This window comes from Manis javanica, chromosome 8 (genome assembly GCF_040802235.1).
Source record: "Manis javanica isolate MJ-LG chromosome 8, MJ_LKY, whole genome shotgun sequence".
Lineage (NCBI taxonomy): Eukaryota > Metazoa > Chordata > Mammalia > Pholidota > Manidae > Manis > Manis javanica.
In genome coordinates this window covers 5,739,944-5,761,342 of record NC_133163.1, presented here as the reverse complement: position 1 = coordinate 5,761,342, position 21,399 = coordinate 5,739,944, and the positions used below count along the sequence as shown (strand labels likewise).

At 53.3% G+C, this 21,399-nt stretch overlaps 1 long non-coding RNA gene across 1 annotated transcript; it reads left to right on the top strand.

Moving 5' to 3' along the window:
• The first annotated feature begins 206 nt into the window (after positions 1-206).
• On the top strand, positions 207-17,265 carry LOC140850698 (uncharacterized). Its single transcript, XR_012133678.1, has 4 exons — positions 207-327; positions 8,186-8,258; positions 8,948-10,367; positions 14,621-17,265. It is a non-coding gene; the product is annotated as an uncharacterized lncRNA (long non-coding RNA).
• The last annotated feature ends 4,134 nt before the right edge of the window (positions 17,266-21,399 follow it).

Below are 21,399 nucleotides of genomic sequence, written 5' to 3'. Positions count from 1 at the left end.
GGGGCGGGGCGAAGCGTCCCGACCCCGCCTCCGGGCGTGCGAGGGGGCGGGTAGAGGGGGGCTGCCTGCACCGACGTCCCCCAGCGCGATGCGCCCGCCCGCCCGGCGCCCGGCCAGAGGCGCTTTCGAGCCGCGGGCCCGCCCTCCCGCCCGTCCGATTGGGCCTCTACGGGGGTGTGTGGGAGGGGCGGGGCGCACGCGGGGGGCGCCGCGTAGTGGTACAGTCTACCCCCTGGCTTCCAACCCCCTCCTGGCGGTTCAAGTTTCTACGCCCGGAGGACGCGGCCTGGGCCAATCCCTGGGCTACAGGGCGCTTTTAAAATGCAGGTAGGGCTGCGGGGAGGAGGACGGTGGGAAAGGTAGGGCAGGGCTTCCCTTAAAGGAGACGCGCGGGAGAGGGGGGCGCGCGGGAGTAGGGGACGCGCCCCTTCCCGGGCCCGCGTCCCTTGCCCGCCCTCCCTCGCCCCAAATAAACAAATACCCACGATCTGGAGGTCAGCTCCCCTTCTCCTCCCGGGGGTACCAGAGTCCAGCGTAGTCTGAGATGCGATGAACAATAGGACTCTGACACGGGGTCGCTCTCCCTAGCGGCAGGCTGGCTCTTTGTCCCCTTCCCTGCCCCCGTCCCCTGCCGGAGCGCGCAGAGGGGCTGCGTTTCCACTCCAGGCCAGAGCTGTGGCTTCGGCGTCCGCGCACCCGAGGGCCAGGGCCTCACTGTCGGGTCCCGGAGCGTGGTCCGTACCCTCTTCCCTTCCCGAGGAGGCGGGGGCGCCGGGAACCTGCCCAACCTCGCTCCCGGCCCGCAGCGGTTCCCGGAACACCGCTTCCCCGCCCACCCGACCTCTAGTCCCTGGGATTCGGGGGAGAATCTTTGGTTCGCGAGGTGGAGACCACGGGAGGATGGAGGGAGGTCTCCCACTGGGGTCTTAATCCCGGGGCCGGGGGCGCAGAGCCCGAGCAGGACCCCCTCCGCGCCGGCAGCCTCGCCCTGCACCCGGATCTTCCCACAGCCTGAATCTCTATGGTTATACTAGCGTCTCCAAAGCGCATCTAAGGCTCATCCGCTGCGAGCTAGTCGGAGGGGAGCGTCCTTCCCCCGGGACCCGCAAGGAGAGAAAACCCGTGCACTCGACCGTGAGCAGTCACTGCTGGGGCGCGCGCCCGAGCAGCAGCGTTCCCATTTACAGTCGCTCAACAATTTACTGGTTAACTATGTTAACGCAGCGCCTACTCTACCTCAGGCCTACTCTAGACCGCCGGGGGATTCTGCAGGGCCACTGCCCTCTGGGGGGACGTTAACACGTGGGGGTGTGGGGGAGAGAAGATAATAAACCAGGTAACTATGAGACTGCATTAAGTGCTGTGCGGGGGATTAAGACAAGCTGCTGTCACAGAAGGTGATAATCAGTTGCCTTAGATCCCGTGGTCAGGGAGGACCTCTGAGGAGGTGCATCTAAGCTGAGATCTGAAGAAAAGGGACAAAGATAAGAGGACGGGTACTCCAGGTGGAGGGAACAGCTAGTGCAAAGGCCCTAGCATTGTCCCGTTAGTGGCCTATTCAAGGAAGGCCACGGGTCTAGGAATCTGCGGGACAAGAGGTGTTAAAACTGAGGTGGGAGGGGCCAGATCCTGTTTGATTCTTCGGCAGCTGGGAAAGCAGTGGGGGTTCAGCGGAAAGCAACGTGATCTGGTTTGCCTTTTAAGAGGCTAATTCTAGCCCAAATGGGACGAAAGAGAAGGAAGGTACACAGAGAGGTCCAGATTCAGTACTTCATTCCCCATTCATCTGCCCCTCTCCAGATAGCTGTTCAGGAGAGGATGAGTCAGAAGGGCATAGCCTGAAAGGTTAAGCCCCAGGGGAGCTGAGGGTGCCCCAGACACTGCCCAGGTGAGCCAGCTCCTGGCTCCTGGGTGGAGGGGGGCATCCTCCCCGCAGGGCACCGTGCTCCACAGGCACAGCCCAGCACACCTGAGTTCGGGTTTGGAGAGGGAAAGGTTTCAGCTCACACCTGGGGAAGCTGTGGATCATTCCTACCCCAGGAAGCCAGATTATAGTAGTCCCCGCTTAGCTGTGGGAGATGCGTTCCAACATCCCCAGCGGATGCCTGAAACCATGGATAGTACTGAACCCTATACATACTATGTTTTTCCCTATACATACAAACCTATGATCCAGTTAATTTATAAATTAGGCATAGTAAGAGATTAATAACAGTAACTAATAATGCAATAGAACAATTACAACAATATACTGTAATGAAAGTTATGTGAATGTGGTCTCTCTTAAAATATCTTAAGGTACTGTGCTCACCCTTCTTGTGATGATGAGATGATAAAATGCCTGTGTGATGAGATGAGGTGAGGTGAGTGCTGTGGGCATTGTCATGTAGCTGTTAGGCTACTATTGACCTTCTGACAATAAGTCAGAAGACATTCATCTTCTTCCAGACCATGGTTGACCTCAGGTAACTGAAACCCCAGAAACTTGAACAGTAGATAAGGGGGAACTATTATAGTTCCCTGGAGGCCCCTCCAGAACAAAGCATGTTCGGAGAGCTGACCCTGGGAGAGTGAGGGGTGAGCATAGCACACACGGGCTCACTAGGGAGGTCCCTGAGACCATTAACACTGCACTGCAGGAGTCCCCTCCCCATTTCTTCGTGGCCCCAGAGGCTCCCGTAGCTTGCATCTCAGTCCTCTGATCCTCTGGGACTGGCATCTTCAGCTGAACTTTCCCAGAGAAAAACGAAGCCACCATCTAGACTGCGTTTGTTTGCATCATCTACAGACTGTGGACCAAAAGCCCCCTGTCAAGACCCATAAGTGCATCCCTGACATACCCTGAGGTAGCAAAGACAAGGGGCTGGAAATGAGGCCGCTGGGTGGCCTGAGGGAGAGTCTCTGCTCCCTCCATCATGGCTGGACAGGCTTGGGCAAAACAAAATAGGATGGCAGGAGGATGAGAGGACCCCAAGTTGAGACAGAGTCCTGAAGCAAGAGGGACTGTCCAAGCCAGAGCCCCCTGCCTGAGGGCCTATATGTCCCAGGGTCAAGCAAGAGGTGCCAAGCCCCCCAGAACATCCACAGTCCAACAGATATTGTACCCTGAGCCATGGTCTCAGAAATGTCAAGTGTCTTGGATTTTTAGCGCCATGCCATGACCAGCTCTGCTCCCCAGCATGGCTCCCCAGCACAGTGATTCTCTGGATGCCCAGTAAACCTACTTGGGGGTCTTTTAAAAAAGGGAGATGTGCCACCATTCCCACCCCCCTTTTTTTTTCTTCAAAATCTCCTGGGCTGTATGTGTCCATTGAAAGCCACAAAAATGTTTTTGAGAGCCAGGCGGGGCAAGAGCTGTATGCTAACACATAGCAGACAAAATATTCTCAAATGCAGGCTCTGTGAACCTGGAGAATGATAAGGACACACTGGTGGGAAGCAGATTCTCTCCCCACCGGGAGGGGAAGGAAGTTTCTCATTCTCCTCTGTGGCCAGTTCCCTGAGCACAGACTCCAGAGCAGGCACCATTTGATGTTTGCTGAATGAATGCATGACCCTTCAGTGGATGACCGATTGAATCTGAGCCTTCATTTTGAAGATGAGAAAAATGAGCCCCAGGAAGGGAAATGACTTGCCCTTGGTCACTTTCATTCATTGATTTACTGAATACACAAACATAATTAGATATGTATTTCTACTTGATGCATATATATGTACAATCATATATGCACAGGTGCATATATACATATGCATATACAATGCATGTAAATGTGCAGTGGTAAGTACCACAGAAGAGACAGCAGTACACATCACCACGGGAGCATCCTAAGGCAATGGGAGCAGCTTCCTGCAGGAGGTGGCACCTGAGTTGCATCTGGAAGAGTGGGTAGGAGTTTTTCGGATGAGGGGGAGGGAAGGGGAGGGAATACTCCAGGTGGAAGGAACAAGCGGAGGTCCAGAGGTGAGCAACAGTGTGATGTTGAAATATGGGTGCCTTATTGTTAGAGCACATGGAGTGGAAGGACACAGCAGGGGCGAGTCAGCAAGAGGGAGGCAGTGGGGCTGGGCTCCAGAGGGCTCTGTGAGTGGTGAGGGGAAGCAGGGCTGCTCCCTGGGGCTGATCAGTAACAGCATCAACAGGCAAAAGTCACCACCGCCACCACCTGCCGCTTACCCAGTGCCCACCAGGTGCTGGAAGCTATGCTAGCCTTCCCGTGATGATCATAACAACCCCATGGGACGGGGCCGTGAGCCCATCTAGTACTCAACATGGATTCCTGTTGGCTTGGCAGTTGGTCCCCATGAAGCTCAGGTCCCAGAGTGTGGACTATGGGCATGTGTAGAGGCTTGTGGACCCCAAGGACTCTGGTATGGACAGCAGCGGTGGCCGAATGTTTCTGCAGGTCAGCGAGGCAGTGGGGTTGGTCTGGGGTTGGACTTGGGTTTCTTCCCTGCAGCCTTCCCCTGGGTGGGGAGGGGACACTGAAATAGGGGAAGCACTATGCAGTGCTCAAAGACGGGCCCATAAGAATTCAAGGCCCATTGAGAAGCGACTCTAATTAGTATTAATAAAGTATTGTCGGACTTTGCACCACCTGTACACCCAGCACATGCTAGGGCTTTACACAGATTGTCTCACTGAAGCCCTGGGAGGCGGAGTGCTCTGTCCCCACTTTACAAAGGGGGAACTGAGGCTCACACAGGTTAAGCCACCTGTTCAAGGTCACACAGCTAGCAAGCGAATGAGCCAGGATTCAGATCCAGGACCATCTGAGCCCAAGAGAGTGCCTTACTGCCTCTCCCACCTCAACCACCCCTTCTCAGAGAAGAGGAGTGGATGGTGTGTGCGGCAGCTCCCTTGCACTATTGATGCTGGCCACCTGCACTGTACCAGGACCATATCCACCTTCAGACCCACCAGCCACAGTGGGCGCTTCCGGCCATTCGTGCTGACAGGTCACTGCAGGTTGTTAGCTGGTCTCCCAGCTCCTCTGTCACTGGCTTGCTGGGTGACCCCACTCTCTGACCCTTTCTGAGCCACAGTTTTCTCATCCAAGCTCTCCTCCAACAGAGCTGGTGTCAAGGACCTAGCAGAGCTTTTGCGAAGCTCTGGAGAGGGGAGCCTCGCCTCCTGTCCCTGGGTGGCCTCCCCATCCTCTGCGTACCCATTTTCCACAGGCGAGCACCAAGGCACACTGAAACAACAACTGTCCAGGAAACCTAGTTCTAGCCCCTTGCAAACTTGGCTGCAAAGGATACCGGGTATGTCTCTGGGCTGCCACCAATTTCACTTTGGGACGGGGGCAGCACAGAATATGGGGAGCCTCAAGAACCTAGAGTTTAGTGCTCAAGAGTCTCAATGCCCATATTTATAGGTGGGACGCTGCACTGAAGATGGGCTGCCAATAGGAGAGTTTGCCTGGATGTTGGCCCCCTGGAGGGCAACAATGGGAGGACCGAGGGGAGGGCTGGCTCACTCACACCCTTAACCAACTGCCAGGCCCCATTCTGGGCATCAGAAGCCAGCAATGCACAGGACCGGTGCCTAGACCCACTGATGCACAGTGGGATGTGTATAGCTGAAGCTCAAAGGGCCTCGTGGGCTGGCAAAAACCTCAAGGTTAATCTGAAGGCAGTGGAAGCAACAGAGAGGCACAGAGCAGGAGAGAGACACGGCCAGACTTTCATTTGGTAAAGAGCACACGACAAAAGGTGTCAAGAGAGGAATGGGTCAGAGAGGGTCAGCTGAGCCTGGGGGACCATGAGGGGGCTGCAAAACCAGACTGGCTAGAGGCCAGAGTTGGTCCCACTGGCTACCACGGACAGCCTCTGTACCAAGACACAGAATGACTGCGTCATGCAATGTCCGTGTCTTCAGCTTAATTAAATGATGCCAAACTGCTTTCCAAAGAGGTGGTGTTGACTCACACTCCCACCAGCAGGGTATAGAATGAGTCTTGTCCTGGTGATGGCTGGTGGTGTCACTCTGGTGGGTGAACTTTTGTGTACCTCCCACCACCCACTTTGTCTCCCTCGGGGCTCTCAGCAAGAAGCCCCAGCCAGATTCATACCCGAGATGCCCAGGACATCAGGGGAAAAGGGAGAAGCAGTATACACGTGTACCCGCTGGTGACTTACTTGAAATGTTTATATTTATCAAACTGATGCTTTCACACATGTACAGGTTTGATGCTGCGTGATTTATGCTACTTATAGGATAATTACAGTGTTTATTTATCCAGGTGATAGGTTCCAGGCCCCAGACACATGGTCTTTGAGCCCGCCGTGTATCTCTGTGACTGTCAGCATCACTGCTCTGGGAGGGGTGAGGCCGGGTGGGTGGCCCCAACTATGACAGGTTTCCATCTGCCTCTCGCTAACTGTATGCTCCTTGAGGACAAAGCCTTGCTCTTCTCTGGGAGGCCTGGTGGTGGTCTTTGGGTGTCTGCCACTGTACCACCTGAATCAGATGCCTCCGGGCCACACCTGTCCAGGCCCACATCCACGTCCCCTGGATGCCCTGCATGCCAGCCAGGCCCTGCATGCTGCCCTAGGCCCAAGGTCTACAATCAGCGAAGCTGCCCCACTGCTGAGATCAGAGACCAATCTCCTCTGGTGCCTGAATATTTCATGCACTGAGGGTGGAATGAAAGTCGGCAAAGACCTTAATTGTTAATGTGCTTCTGTCAGTGCAGGCCTAGCCCTCCCAGCCCCACCCCCGTTTGCCCCCTTCTGCTTGATAACAGCAATAGCAGTAACTCCTCCTGTCCCTGCCCTCTCCTGACCAGCTCTGGGTGAAGATGGGCTGAAATGGAGTTGCCCCCCTGCATCCCCACAGGTGAGCCCACAGCTGGGCAGAGAAGTTGTGACCTTAGTAACTTTTACAACCACACCATGAGACCTACCATTTTGTTCACTGATGCTCCCTGTGCCCACTCAGCATAGAGACTGGGGGCTCATGTTTGTTGATTGAATAAACGATAAAGGAGGGAGACGGATTAAGCAGAAAAGCCCGGATCTAGAGTCTGTGTCTGTGCTGTGATCCTTAACAGTGAGTAGCCCTGGCCAAGTCACACTCCCTCTCACGAGTCTGGACCTCACCTGGAAATGGAATCATTTCATCCTCCCCACGGGGTGGAGGCGGTGGTCAAATGTACAAGAAAAGGCGGCCTCAGAGCCTAAGCAGCACAGTGGATGGGTGCTGCTGTGCTGGGGAAAGGGCTGAGAGGCCTGGAGTCACCCAGAGCCCAGACTGGAATGAGGGTATTCAGGCTCTGGAAACCTGATGGAGTTGCTGAGCAGGCTTCGCTTGGCCAACAGCAGGACGCACAGCTCTGCAATGAAGAATCGCCTTCAGGGCATCCTGAGTGCTCAGAGCCCCTGCAGGCGGGTCAGGGTCCTCAGGAGGCAGCTGGTCAGGCTCTCCAAACAAGGCCAATGCGTCTGCTCAGGGGGTCTCAGCCTTAGGCACTACTAAAAGCTGGTAAAATGCAGATGCTCAGGCCTACCCCAGACCAATTCAATCAGAATTTCTGCAGAAGGAGAGTCCAGCGGGCAGGCCTGAGAAGCACTGAGTTAGATGAAGCCCTTATTCATTGGCATCATACTGTGCTACAAGGAGACACCCTCATTCCTGAGTGGCACACCCTTCCCCAAGTATCTGGACTTAGAGATCTTTCTCTAAGCTTAGCCAAATTTTCCAAATAATCTTCAAATGTGCTAAGACAGGGAAGGGGGCTAGGGATTCTGGAGTTCACTACAGTTCACTTAAGGCCCCTATTTTTTTTTTTTTTTTTTTTTTGCCCTGGATCTAATGGAATAGGATGTAGGGAAGAAAAGGATTACAGATATAATACCGAAATATTATCTGGGACTGATGGACACAAAGGGCTGGCATAGAACTGAAAAAGAGACCAAGCTGGGCAGATCATTATAAAATTTCAGGACACCATGACTGAGGAGATCTTAAAAACATCCAGAAAGAGAGAGAGAGAGAGGGAGAAAGAAGGCCACTGAAAATCAGAATCAGAAAAACACTGGCACCCTCCATGGCAATTCCAGAAACGGGAAGACTAGAGCGATGCCTCCAACATTCTGAAGGAAATGAATTCAGTACCCAAGCAATCAAGTACAACAGAAGGTAAGACATTCTCAGATTTTTGAAAATTATTATTTTATCCCCCAGACATCCTTTCCCTAAAACTAGGGATGAAACCAAGAAACAAGAGGACATGGAATTCAGGAAACGGAATCCCAAGGTAACGGCATAGGGGAAGCCAGAGGCTGAGGGCTTGGGACCGGGAGCGATCTGTACAGAGTGGAACCAGGGGGGAGGCCCCCAGGAGGAGTGGGCCAAGAGAGAACACGGTTCACAGACCTCCGGGGGGCTTGTCTGTCGCTGGAGGAATATCACAGCTCTGTCATGGTTTGGTCGTAAGTTAGGGATAAGCACAAAGAAAACCAAGCAAATTTGAAAACGAGGAAGCCATTATTAATCCCTAGGGAAACCCAAAAGTCCTCCAAGGAAGGAAATTCAGCCATAGGACATATGGTGGCTCAGTTGGCCAGAATGTCGATATAGTGTAATATGTAAACAATATTGGTTTAACCCAAAATTGTGATAGAGCCATATGGGGGCTGGGGGAGGGACTGGCACTTGAGATCAGGGACATAAGTGGACTAAACCCTCGTGATCCACAAGGACAGGCAGTGATGGTACCTAAATCAGAGTGACAATAAAAAGCATGATAAATGTGTTGTTTTCAAAGATGAAGGTAAGTTGCCGAAGAACCAGAAAGTAGCTGTTTCTGGGAAGGACGAATCAGGGTGGAGTCATGAGGCAGGGAATTTTTTTTTTTTTTCTATTTCAAAAAGAAGCCTTACAATTTTATTTGGTTTTTGAAACTCTGCATTTATATTTTAAATTTTTTAAAAATGTTTTTTTAAGCCTGGCATTGGACTTCTCATGAGAGACCCTGGAAGCTAGAAGACCACAGAGCAAGCGATCAGTCTCCTTAACAGTCTGTGGGAAAAGGATTTCCCCCTGGATTCTATGCCCACGGATAGAATCAGCCAAGTATGAGACTGGCATATAAACACTTTCAGAAATGCAAGATCACTAAATAAATAAGTAAACTAAATACTTGCTGGGCATCCTCTAGGAAGCTTTGGGAACACATGCCCTCCTAGGCAGTGAGAGAAGACCCCCTAGGAGGAAGGGCCCCTTACTGGGTGCATTGAAGGGCAAGCCCCGAGGCTGGCTGGGCTCCACCCCCCCACCCCCCCACCCTCATCAGAGGCCCCAGAGCAAAGGGCGAAGGGTTCAGCCTGGAAGGGCTCAGGGTGAACGGGGTGAGTTGCATCAGACATTCAAATGCCTGAGCGTTCGGCAGTACTGTCACCAGGTTCAGAGTGTACCCGATGGGAAAATCAAGGAAAGACACACAGAAATACCTTGTAAGGTTACTTTGGTTTGTTGCCTGGTTTTTAATGCATTAAACTCCAGGGCGTCAACAAAACCAAAAGAGAAAAGGACTGTCACTGAACCCCTTAGCGACTTTTCATGGAGTAACATTTACATAATCATAATAAAACCCTTGACCAGAGGTTAAGGAAGAACTGGATGAACCCCTTAGGGGATGCCAAGGGATGTAGGTGGAAGCAGGAGATCTGAAGCCTCATTTGTCACGACCAGAAGGTAATAAAAATGTCTAGAATTTAAACATCAATAGCAGTGGGAACACTTACTGAGAACTGTGGAGGCCAAAACCCAAGGAACAACCACAGTGGAAACTGGTCGTTCGGGGGAGTGACAAGGCCAGGAGGGCCAGGGAGATAGTTCATTTCTTCTGAACATTTTAGGGTTATTTGACTTATTCTTTTACCTAAGTGTATGCATTATTTTTGTTTACAATAAAAATATAATGTATCTAAATAATCATAAAATCCACCTCCGGGCCATGGCGCGTGAAACAGTGAAGGAGGAGCAGATATGTGCCCTGATGGCAGCCCAGGCCCTGAGGTTCTTGCTTGAAGGCTGGTGCTGTCAGCCCCCGAGTCTTGGCAGTCATTTCCAGTTTACAAAGTGCTCTCCAGGCAGTCCTGTGTCCTCCCAGCAAGCCCGCAAGGCAGGCAGGACTTAGTAGGCTCACTGAACAACAGAAGCTAAGTGTCATGAGTGTATTTGGGGGGCCCTTAGCAGGTGCGTCCTGCTGGGAAGGCGCGTGGAGGACCCAGCCAAGCGCTACAGGAGAAGCAGCCACACCGGAATTTCAGAGCTGGAGTCACTGCTCCTGGCTCAGGGGCTCTCAGCAGGTGGAGCGTGGTGGCGACCCCTGCAGAATCATCACAGCCAGCTTCCAGATAAGGTACTTGGCTGCTCCCCTGCTGCTGGACATGACGGTTATTTCCAGGGCTGTACTATTATAAGTAACTCCTGTGGGGACATGTTTGTGCTCAGCCTGGTTTTCCTGTTGGATTGTTTCCCTGGGATAAGTTCCCAGAAGTGGGATTCCTGAGTGGAAGGATGGACATTTTCCCACTTCTAATCCCCAGACCTAATCTAGTCTGGTCTCAGATTGAGGATCCGGCTTTTCTCTGGCTTCAAGGAGGGGCAGCTGGCAAGTTCCACCTGCCACTTCCGGAGGAAAATGACAGGTCAGACCCTTTCCTGTAAGAGCTAATTACCGGCTCTATGCATTCACGGCTGTCAGAGCAATGAGTGCCCAGGTGACTCAATGCCATCTTTCTGGGGCCTGCCTGGATTGCTTTGCCAGGTGGTGGTTGATTTTTCTCTGTGGAGGTCACAGGAAGTCACAGGACTGAGAAAAATCCCTTGGTCCTGGGGAGGCAAGACTGTCAGCAGCTTTGAGAAGAGGCCTGGAAACCCAGTGGGCAGATAATTCCTCCTCCCTTTAGACAACGAAGGGCTTCAGACTCCTGGCCCCTCTGGCCTGCCAGGCAGGAACGGCTGGCTGTTTCCAGGGGAAGAGGCACCCCCGGAGAGTCAAGGAGGCCCCTGCCATGATGTGGGCTCCTGGCCAGAGCCCCTCCAGTGCCTCCCATCCCAGCTTAGCAAACTCAGTCTGGGGGCAAGGTGCCCACTCCTCCCAAGGCAGCCCTTCCCCCACCTAGGTAGGCTGAGGTCAGGAATCAGCCCTTCACAGAAGGCCCTGAGACACACCTTTATATGTCCCCATGGAGGCTCCAGAGTCCCCTTTCTCCTGAGGGAGCAGAGAGAGAAGGTGGAGTGCCGGGAGCTGGGAGCTGTCCGGGCCCTGATCTCCCGGCTCCCACAGGGAGGCTGGGGTCTCAGCACGGGGTCTCTCCCTTTCTCTGCAGCGGACAGGTGGGCCAGGCCTCCGGGCAGGGCCTGAGCTGAGGGTCACCCCTCCAGAGCCTGTCTACAGGACACTGTGGCCCTGCCCCCATCAGGAGCACCTCCAATAGGAGCAGGGGGGAGCCAGACCTGTGAGGTCAGCCTCTCGGTGTCCAGGGGGTCCCACAGAGCCTGGCATCAGTTTGTGTCCCCCACGAGATTGTGAATCCTTTGGAGGCAGGGCCAGAGCCTGCTTTGTTTCAGACTCAAGGCAGTGACTTCTCTGTTCCTGCAGGCGGAAGAGCTGAGGCAGCAAGAACATCTCAGGCGGTGTGGTGCTGGGCGGGGGTCTGAGAGCTGAGTGCCCACCCTACAGCACTGACCAATACTGACCCTGCTCTGTCTGCCACGCCCACGTGACAGCCGAGGGAACCAAGGCCCAGGGTCACAGGGGGCTCGCCTGGGGGTCTGAAGACAGCTGTCTCATTCATGAGCTGTCGCTGCTATTCAGGCCTCCCTGACCCTCAGCCTCCCCAAGACCAGTCCTCCCAGCCACCGTCCACAGCTCCTCCCAGGCACAGGTGGCCGCCCTCTGTTCCTACCCCCAAAAGGGAATTTTATCCCCACCTCCCCACCCAAAGCTGCTGTCCACCTGGCCGTGGCACTCCTGGTCTCAGGGCAGCTGGATGACTGTCCCTGAGTGGGGCTGTGGACGTTCATGTGGGTCAGGCCAACCCCAGCTGTTGTGAGTGGGCAGGGCAGCCTTACGGTGTTGCTGGGCTGGCCCTTCCTGGTGCGGGGCCGCTGGCCACCTCCTGTGAAAGCCTCTCCCACAATGCCCAGTGGTGTGGAGCAGCACCCACAGAATGTCCACAGAATGTACCGAGAACCTTCTGGGCACAGGCCCAGGAAACAGACCTCCTGGTCTCAGCCTCAGGAGATGTACTTTTGAAAGACAATTTGGGAGGAAAAAAAAGCCTTGCCAGTAACTTTTCCATTTGTGCAACTGGCCCTGGGCCCCTGGATGCAGGTTATTCTGGCTCTCCCTGTTCTTTCCACCCTGCTGGTTTCCGTCCCTGTTCCACCTGCCGAGGCGCCTGGAAATGCCAGGCTCTCGTGGGGCGTTGCCACTGGCACATCTAATAAGCAACCTTGTCTCTGGGCCGCTCTGTCTGGGAGCTGGGACTTCTCCTAACCACCTCCTCTCCAGCACACATTTTCCACTCCACCAAAAGGACAACATAAAGAGCTTGTTCCCCAGACACATCATTGCCTGTCACACCTCCATGCTTTCGCCTCGGTGCTCCCTTAGTCTCAGACACCCTGCCCCTCTTCCTCACCATCTGACCCCCATGCCAGGACTTCTCCATGCCCCCTCCTGACCTGCCAGGCTCCCACAGGCCCCAGGGCTCCCTGATCGTAGTACCGCTGCACTGTGCTGGTCTCATCTGCCTATCTGCTAGGCCCCGTTTGCATCCTGGGGTCCTGGGGTCCCTGTAGGGGCGGCACTGTGCTGTTGAAAAAGCCCAGGCTCAGGTCCAGCCAGGCTTGTGCAAATGGCTGAACCTCTCTCTGAGCCTGTTTTCTCATTTGTCAAATGAGGTTCCTTGTCACCTTAAGCGTTGTGGCATGGATCACATCCCTCGTGTATACAATGTTCAGCATGTGAGGGGCCTCCGTGTCCACCTGCGATCACCTGCAGAATGAGTGAGCTGCTGTTCCTGTCCTCAGGTCACAGTCCAGCTGTGGCGACAGAGAGAGGGGCTGCAAAGAGACCAGTGGATGATGGGAACAGGGAGGGAGCAGGGACTTAGACCGGAGCTGGGAAGGCTTCGTGGCAGCACAGAGGAGGTGCTGAGCCTGAAAGGGGATGCCCAGCTCTATAGGCAGTGGAGGTAGGGAGAAAGGTCCAGGGAATAGCCCCACCTCCCTGACTTTTGTCACCATAGGGGTCTGTGTGTGTCTGATTCAATAGGAATGTGAGGGGCTGGAGCGCCTTAATCTGCATGTTGCCCCATGCCTGTCCCTTTAAGGCTGGCTCTGAGAACCACAGGTCCTTAAGGGATGAGTGCAGGGAAATCCTTCTCTATTAGCTCAAGACTAAAATGAGCTCAGCCCAGGAGAATGTGGGAGATTCGGGGGAAGTGGTGCATTTGTGATGAGATAGCCACATTTGGCAGGAAGGAGGGCCCAGAACCCCAGCCTCCCTGGGGCTGCTGCTCAAGAGATTTGGGGAATACAGGGGGCTCCTGGCTGCTCCAGGCAAATGGGCAGAGCAGAGGCGACAGGGTCCCCCAGGGCGTGCTGCTCAGGCTGCTCACCATGGCCCCACAAGCACTCAAGCCAGTTCTTAGGACAAAAGCTTCTGTTAAAATGTAAACGTTTTGTCTGGGAGAGGGAACACTTTGCTTTATTCCTGAGGGAAGGAAGGTGGAAGGTCATTTTTATGGAGTACCTGTGCATGAGATAGTCTATACCCTCTTCAGATCCACAAGGCAGCCTGGCAAGGTGAGCACACAGAAACCTGTGGGGTTGCCAAGTGCTTGGCAAGCCAGAATTGGGGCCCTCCACCTCATGACACCAGCCACTCATCCTTCTTGGCACATGGCTCCCTGAAGTGTGACATGAGACAGCGCAAGGGTTCAGGGGGTGCCCATCTCCAGCTCTGGGGCAACCCCACCTCCAGCGAGTTGTGTGGCCTGAACAAATACTGCACCTCTTGGGTTTCTCCTCAGCTGTGGACGGGGTACAACAGCACTTCTTAGGCCATGCCTGGAGGACAGAAAGAGATGGACAAAGTCGGGGACCCGGATCTGGGCCTAGGTTGCAGTGCAGGGCAAGGCTGCTCTGCTTACCAACTCACTCAGGTGCAGACATTTACAGCCCCAGCCCAACGCAGGGAGCTGATTCTGGCAGCAGCCGGAGTGGGAACCCACTCCATGCTCCCTGTGTGCCCCTCCTGGGATCTGAGGGCAGAGGGCAGAACAGCGGTCTTAAGTACAAGTTTGCTCATGGAACTGGTGGCCCCTGTGAGCCACCTGACCTTGTGGTCCCCCGATTAAGCATGTAACCACCATCCACGTCCCAGTCTCTTGCGTCAGGAGCCTTGTTCAGAACCATACAAAGAGGCCAGATGCAGAGTCCTTGCTTGGACCCTGACCTCTTGCCCCTCTCTAAGGCCAGACGGAGCCCCCGGCCCCCTGTGTCAGCCTATCTCTAGAACAGGTGGCCCCTCCAATCCATGTCTCCTGGGTGGAGAGGACTCTGGCGAAATAACAAGTCCTGCTCTTGTGAAATCTGCAGGTAACTTGAGGGTGAAGTGTGTAAGTCGCAGGCCGAGGAGAGCTCTCACAGGACCTGAGAACGCTTGAATACTGGTGAATTTTGAACTGTGGCTTCTGTGGGAAGCTGGTAGGCTCACCCTAAAAGCATGCGGCCATGTCCTGGGCCTCACTTCCTGTGGCTGCTGCTGGACCAAGGCCCTGCATCTGAGGTGTGTCCCAGGTCTGCCTGACCACAGTACCAAACTGCCTCCCGTGGTTATTATCATCATCACAATAGAATGGTAATAATAGTTGTAATTATTGAGGGTGGTGCTCCAGGCAGGCTGGTCTAGGTGACTATGTCACTGGGGCCAGGTGCCCAGAATTAGGCAGGGCCCTGTCCCAGCTGGCCCTGGAACCCTGCTAAAGCTGTGACCCATCACGCAGCCTGGGTCTGTGGGCCTGGAGGTCACAGCAAGGGCCTCTGTCCATCAGACCAGGCAGCTACTCCAATCCATCTGTTCCTGGATGCATTTGGTGATGGACCCAGTAGAGACTGGAGAATGGGAACACTAAGGCCTCAACCAGAGGCATTCATTGTTTTTATAAAGCACAGCCCCCAGCCCCCATGCAAGCTAAGCAGCCCCCTCCGCCCAAAAGGCAGCATGTCCTGCCTGTTACAAGGCAACAAACCTGGGCTTAAGTCCTGCGGCTTCTGCTCGCTCTCTTTGTGACCCTGGACAAGGGATTCACCTGTTGCTCCATTTCCCCATCGGCACTCAAGGTCATTGTGAGGACTGAGTGGGACAGAACTGCGCCTGGCCCACACTGGTGCTCACCCTAAATGTTTCCATCATTTCCCCTCCAGGTGGGCACTGCTGAAGGAGCGGCTGCCTGCCCTGACGCTGGAGGGAGAGTGGGCTCACCGACACGACTGCCGACCAAATTATGGGTGATTTTGACTATGGCATGGCTGGGTTCAAGTGTGCTAAATGTGTAAATGATAAGCCTGGGACAGTCCTGTGGCCCCAGTGGGCACTGGTTCTGGGCTGGTGAGGCCAGCGGGCTTGCTGTTCATGGGGCCCCAGGCCCCTGTGTTCGAGTTTGAGATCCCTGGGCCTCCTGGTTCCCACGGAGCTGAGAGGCCACCATGGAGCCTGCTGAACAGGTTCCTGGCTTCCCTGCTCCAGTCAGATTCCAGCTGGATCCTGTTCTGGTCTGTGCTGCCATTTGGGACTAAGGGAAAGAGATGGAAAACTGCTCAAAGCCCATTGCTGGCTCTGGTACGTGACCCATCCAGCTGCCCCAGTTCTGGGCTTTGGGGGCCAAGTCTGCAGCCACAGGCTGGGGGAATCCAGTGCCCGTGTCTGCCCAGAGCTCCCAATAGGATGGGTGCTGGCTGCTGGCTGCACAAAAGGGAATGCTCTGCTGCCAAGAGGTTGGGAAGGGTGGGGGCACCTGGGCCAGAAGCACCAGCATGAGGAAATGCAGGAGAGGTGGACCTGTCAGCTGCCTTTGGAGACAGGCAAATGGGCAGAGCAGAGGCCACAGGGTCCCCCAGGGCGTGCTGCTCAGGCAGGCTGGGGCCCCGTGTCCAGGCGGTGCTCAGGGGACGGGGCAGGGCCGGGCAGTGGGCTGTGAGTGCCCGGGCAGACAACTTCTTCCTCTCTGGTTTCTCTGAAGGAAAACAAAAATGCAAAAAACAACTGTTTAAAAACTTTTGTTCTTTTCCGGAGAGGTGAGTGGGGTCATGGGTGACCTTAGCTTCTTGTCCCCATATTCCTGGACAGAGAGGATGGAGGGGTGGTGGAGGGAGGCAGTGCTTCTGGAAATTCAAGAAGCCGCCTCCCAGCCCAGGTGCCTCCAAGGAGCCACTGTGCTGTGCTGGGCGCCTCTGGAGGTGGTGTGGCCACCAGCAGGCCCGGGTAGCTCCAAGGCGCCCCCTGGTGGCCCGAGATGTTGCTACAACCACTTGGGCTGGAATGTGCTCACGCGGACATCCATTGACACAGGACCTTACTAGGAGCTCCAGACCCGTGCCAGACACGGTGCCACTGGGGTAACATTGTCCTCCTCCAGCCCTGTGAGGTAGGCATCAACCCCACTTTATAGATGTGGACACCTGGAGAGGACTGTCCCATACCATCGGGCTGCTGCCAAAAATCCACTGTGAGGGAAACAAGCAAGAGGCAGACGGCAGAGCATAAATAAAAACAGCATGAATGTGTATTTATTTCCCAATCTGGAAAGACCCTCACTGCGGGCTGAAACTTATCTCCCTGGTTTAAACTCCTTCTCCTGGATGATCTTTTAAGCATCTGCAGGATGTCTAGTGCTAGCCACGCACCCCCAGGTGCTCACAGGCTGACTCCTGGCACATTCTCCTGCTGTGGCTGATGGCCAGAGGAGGCCTGGGCCCTGAGGAGAAAGGCTCAACCAATACCTGGGCTGCTCCCCTTAAGACAGAGAGCGCAGGTGCCCCAGTGGGCCAACAGACTGCCCTGTGGCTTCTCCGTCATCCTGAAGCAGGATCTATTGACCATGTAATTAGCGGATGTCTGGTCTGCAAGAGGCGATGGTTGCCTGCCCACACTGACTCTGTCTGGCCAGAAGTGGCCCTGGATGTTCTGCTGGACTATGTGTCCTGGGCTGGCAGCTGACAGTGCCCACTGGGCTCCTGCACATGTGGGCAATACAGCCTTCAGGCAAACAGGCTGGGACTCAGCTGCCAACAGCAGCCTGGTCTCACCTCTTCCCCAGTCCTGCTCAAGAGGTAGGGAAAGGGGCTGAGGGTGGAGGAGGGTCCTGCGTGGGGTCACTGGGGAAGTCCACAGCAGGGCTGGACATGGCCCTCAGGCCAGGCTGGGTCTGGATGGATGAGAAGGCAGCCTTTGGGGGCCTTGAATCATCTGCTGATGGCACAAAGTCAACATCTGGGGAAGAAAATCCGGAGGTTTTCTAAGCCACAGGGCTGACTTCTGGGGCTGTTTCCATCACACAGGGCTTGGGAGCACATCAGCTCAAAGGACCAGCTTTGTCCTGCTGCTGAGGCAGTGTCCTCCCCCAGCCCCGTAAACATCCTCCACTCCAGAGGCATTTGGTGAAATTGTCCAGGCCATCTGGCCCTTGGATATAGCAGGATCTCAAGTCTGGTGGAAATAGCAAAGCTGCAGCATTCATTCATTCGCTCACGCATTCATTCACCTTTTTGTCCATTCATGTCCTCATTTGTTCATACAAATAATAGAATTCCCAGCCTATGTCAGAGGCCAGACCTTGGGAGTCAACAGCCAGGATTCCTGCCTTCACGCTGCTGAAAATGGGACTAGAGGGGACTAGAGGACCAGTTCTAACTTCTAGTATTGAAGTTTGCTTTGTTTGAAATTTGTGTAGCTATTCTAGGTTCCTTCTGATTAATATGGTGTTATGTCTTTCTCTATCCTTTGATTTTTAACCCAAGTCTTTCTATTTGGTAGATAACCTATAATTGGGCCTTATTTTTTATCCACTCTGACCATCTATGAATTTTAATTGATGTATTTCCATCATTCACATTTAAAGTGATTATGGATAGAGTTGCTATTGCTAGTTAGTATCTACCATGTGTACTATTTTCTATTGATTACACGTGTTCTTGTTTTTTCCCTTTTTTCTCTCCCTCTGGTTTCACATGAGCATTTAATATATCATTTTATCTCCTTTTTAAGCATATCAGCTATACTTTTAAAAATTACTGATTGCTCTAGAGTATGCAATATACATTCTGTTTATGCTATAATTTTTTATTTAGACTTTATTTTAGAAAAATTTTATATTTACAGAAAATTTGAGAAGATAGTACAGAGGAATTAGACATTTCTAACTAATAATATTCCATCTTCAAATAATACTATTTTGTTTCCCATGCAGAGCAGGTACCTTGAAACAGAGTATTTCCAATTCCTCCCTCCCATCCCTTATGGCATTGCTGTCATTTATTTCACTTATCCACATGCTATAATCATCTAGCACATTGAATTTCTGTATCATTTTCCTTTTCCCTGAAGTATTTCTTTTAACATTTTTTTGAAGGGCAGATCTGCTGGTGATGAATTTCCTCAGCTTTTGTTTTTCTGAGAAAAGTCATTATTTCTCTTTCACATCTGGAGGATCATTTTGCTGGACATAGAATTCTAGGTTGATGGTTTTTAATTGCACCACTATAAATATGTCACTCTCTTTGTTCTTGAATGGTTTCGAATGAGAAACCTGCGGTCATTCTTCTCATTCCGCTCTGGTAAGGTACTTTTTTTCCCTTCTGGCTTTGTTCAAGATTATCTTGTTGTCTCTGGTTTTGAGTATAATATGCCTAGGTATAGTTGTCTTTGGTATTTATCCTGCTTTACATTTTCTTAGATTCTTGGGTCTGTTGTCTGGTATTTGTCATTGATTTTTTAAAATTCCCATCCGTTATTACTTGAAATATTTCCTCTGGTACATTCACTCTTTCTTCTCTTTCTGGTTTTCTAATCACATATTTGTTACTTTCAAAACTGTCCCATGGTTCTTGGATGCTCTGTTTGATTTTTTAACTTTCTTTTTGTATGCTAGTTTGGGACAGTCCTACTGACACATCTTCATGCTCACTGATTCCTCCCTTGGCAGTGTCCAGTTTCCTGGTGAACTCATCAAAGACATTCTTCATTTCTGTTACGGTGTTTTTCATTTCTACCATTTCTTTTCAGATTTTTTTTTCTTAATGGTCTCATCTCTCTGCTTATATTGTTCAACTGTTCTTGCATGTTGTCAACTTTTTCCATTAGAGACCTTAACATATTAATTGTAGTTATTTTAAATTCCCTCTCTGATAATTCCAAATTCTGCACCTTACCCAAGTCTGGTCCTAATGCTTTTTCCCTTCAGACTGTGTCTTGTCATTTGTCGTGCCCTGTAATTTTTTTCTTGAAAGCCAGGTGTGAGGTATCAGATAATAGGAACTGAGGTAAACGGACCTTCAGAGGGCAGATTTATGTTGCTCTGGCTGGGGGGTTACACTGTGTTTCAGGTTTGCTCTAGCTATAGGAGCGGAGCGGGGAGCTAAAGCTTCAAATTCCTGTTTTTTGTCTCCCTGTTGTCTTGAGAACGCCCCCTCAGATAGAGTGAGTATCTTGCAGCTCTAGGGCTGTAACAGTTATTGCCGCTGGAGGCCTGCTGAGGTCTCAGCAGGGAATTGGGGAGAAGAAATATTCTACAGCCGTATGTCCTTGGGCTGCGACATCCACTCGTGTTTCTTAACTCTTTCCACCTAGGTAAGATAAAGAGGTTAAAGGCGGTTGGAGTTGGGGATAGACCCTCCCCCCCAGGAGGGACAGGCCCTGGTAAAGTCTTTTTCTCTAGAGGGTAGGGAGATTTCTGCAGATAAAATTACAAAACCGTGTCCTCCTCTTTTAGACTGTGACCCTTTGGGAGTTTCTCAGCTTGCGTTATTGCACATATTCAGCCCTCAGCAATTCATTAAAATGGCCATTTAAGCCATCCTGCTGAGTTATGGCTGGGGACTTTTTGCTGCAGGGGAGCAGACCTCAGGTGAGACTGGCTTGCTTGTCTCCAGATTTTGGAGTGGCTGGCGGCTCTAAGACCTCAGTTCTCTAATGGGTCTAAGAAAAGTCATTGGTTTTCAGTGTGTTCAGCTTTTTTTTTTTAATTGGCTGTACAGGAGTGATGACTTCCAGGCTCTTGACCCGTCAGAGCAGAAACAAGCCGCCTGGGCTCTTGTTTTTGAATAAACAAAACATGTTTTTTTGTTTTCTGAGCCCGCCATGCGCCTCTGGGTAGGCTCCCGACTCCCCTTGAGCCCGTGTTCTCTCATCTGTAAGGGGACCCTTACCTTAACCCCGGTGTGTGACATAGGGCAGAAGTGGGGGCAGGGGCTGCAGGGCGGAGAGCAGGAAGGCTGCGCAGGTGGGTGGAGTGGCAGGAAGAGGCCCAGCAGTCGCGGCTGTAGGGGAATCTGCTGGCCCAGGAAGGGGTAAAGGGAAGACGCCTGTGGTGGCAGCCAGATGTTCGCCATGCTCTGCAAGTGCCCCACGCTCCCTCCCCAGCCCCGGGCCTAGATTCCCTTCTTCTGAGTCCTGGGGCAACACCTCCTGCCCTTTATGCTGCTGTATCTCATTTTTAAACGAGTCCATGAGAATTCCCAGCCACTGGCTCCTCCTCCCCTGGCCCAATCGAGGCAGGACTGGAACCCAGGAGTCCAGGCCTCGGGGCGGAAATGGGAAACAGAGCGGGCACCTGGGTCCCCAGGAGGAGAGGCCGTTGCCGTTGTATTTGGAAAGTCTCCGGGTCCGGGTCCGAAGGAAGGGGCGGCTCAGACAGCGGAAACAGAGGTTGCGCGGTGCTCTGACTTCTGCGCCTCCACCAGGCAGAGCCTCCTTCATCCTTGAGGACCACCCGAGTGACCTCCCTTTGGTGAAGCCTCTCTTCGCCCGACTCCGTCTGAGGGCAGAGTCCCCGCTTCTGCCCACGCCAGGTGTGGCTCATTTTCCTCTTAAATGCGTCTGATTTCCCAGCGCCCAGCTGGAACCGGGTGGGTAACGAGGTCAAGGCGGGGAAGCCTTTCTTCAGCTTTCCCAGGACGTCCTGACCGGGGGTGACCCCCTGGCCGGGGAGGTCTCCCGACTCGGGCCCTGCGAAGTAAGCCCGCCCCTTCCCCGTGGCCGGGAGCGCCCCGAAGGGTGCCGGCCAGGCCGGAGGCGGTCGCTCAGGGCGCGGCCCGCGGCTCCCCAGGGCCGCGCAGGGCCGGGGGCGCCCTCCCTCCGCCTCTTCCTCCGCGGGCCGGGC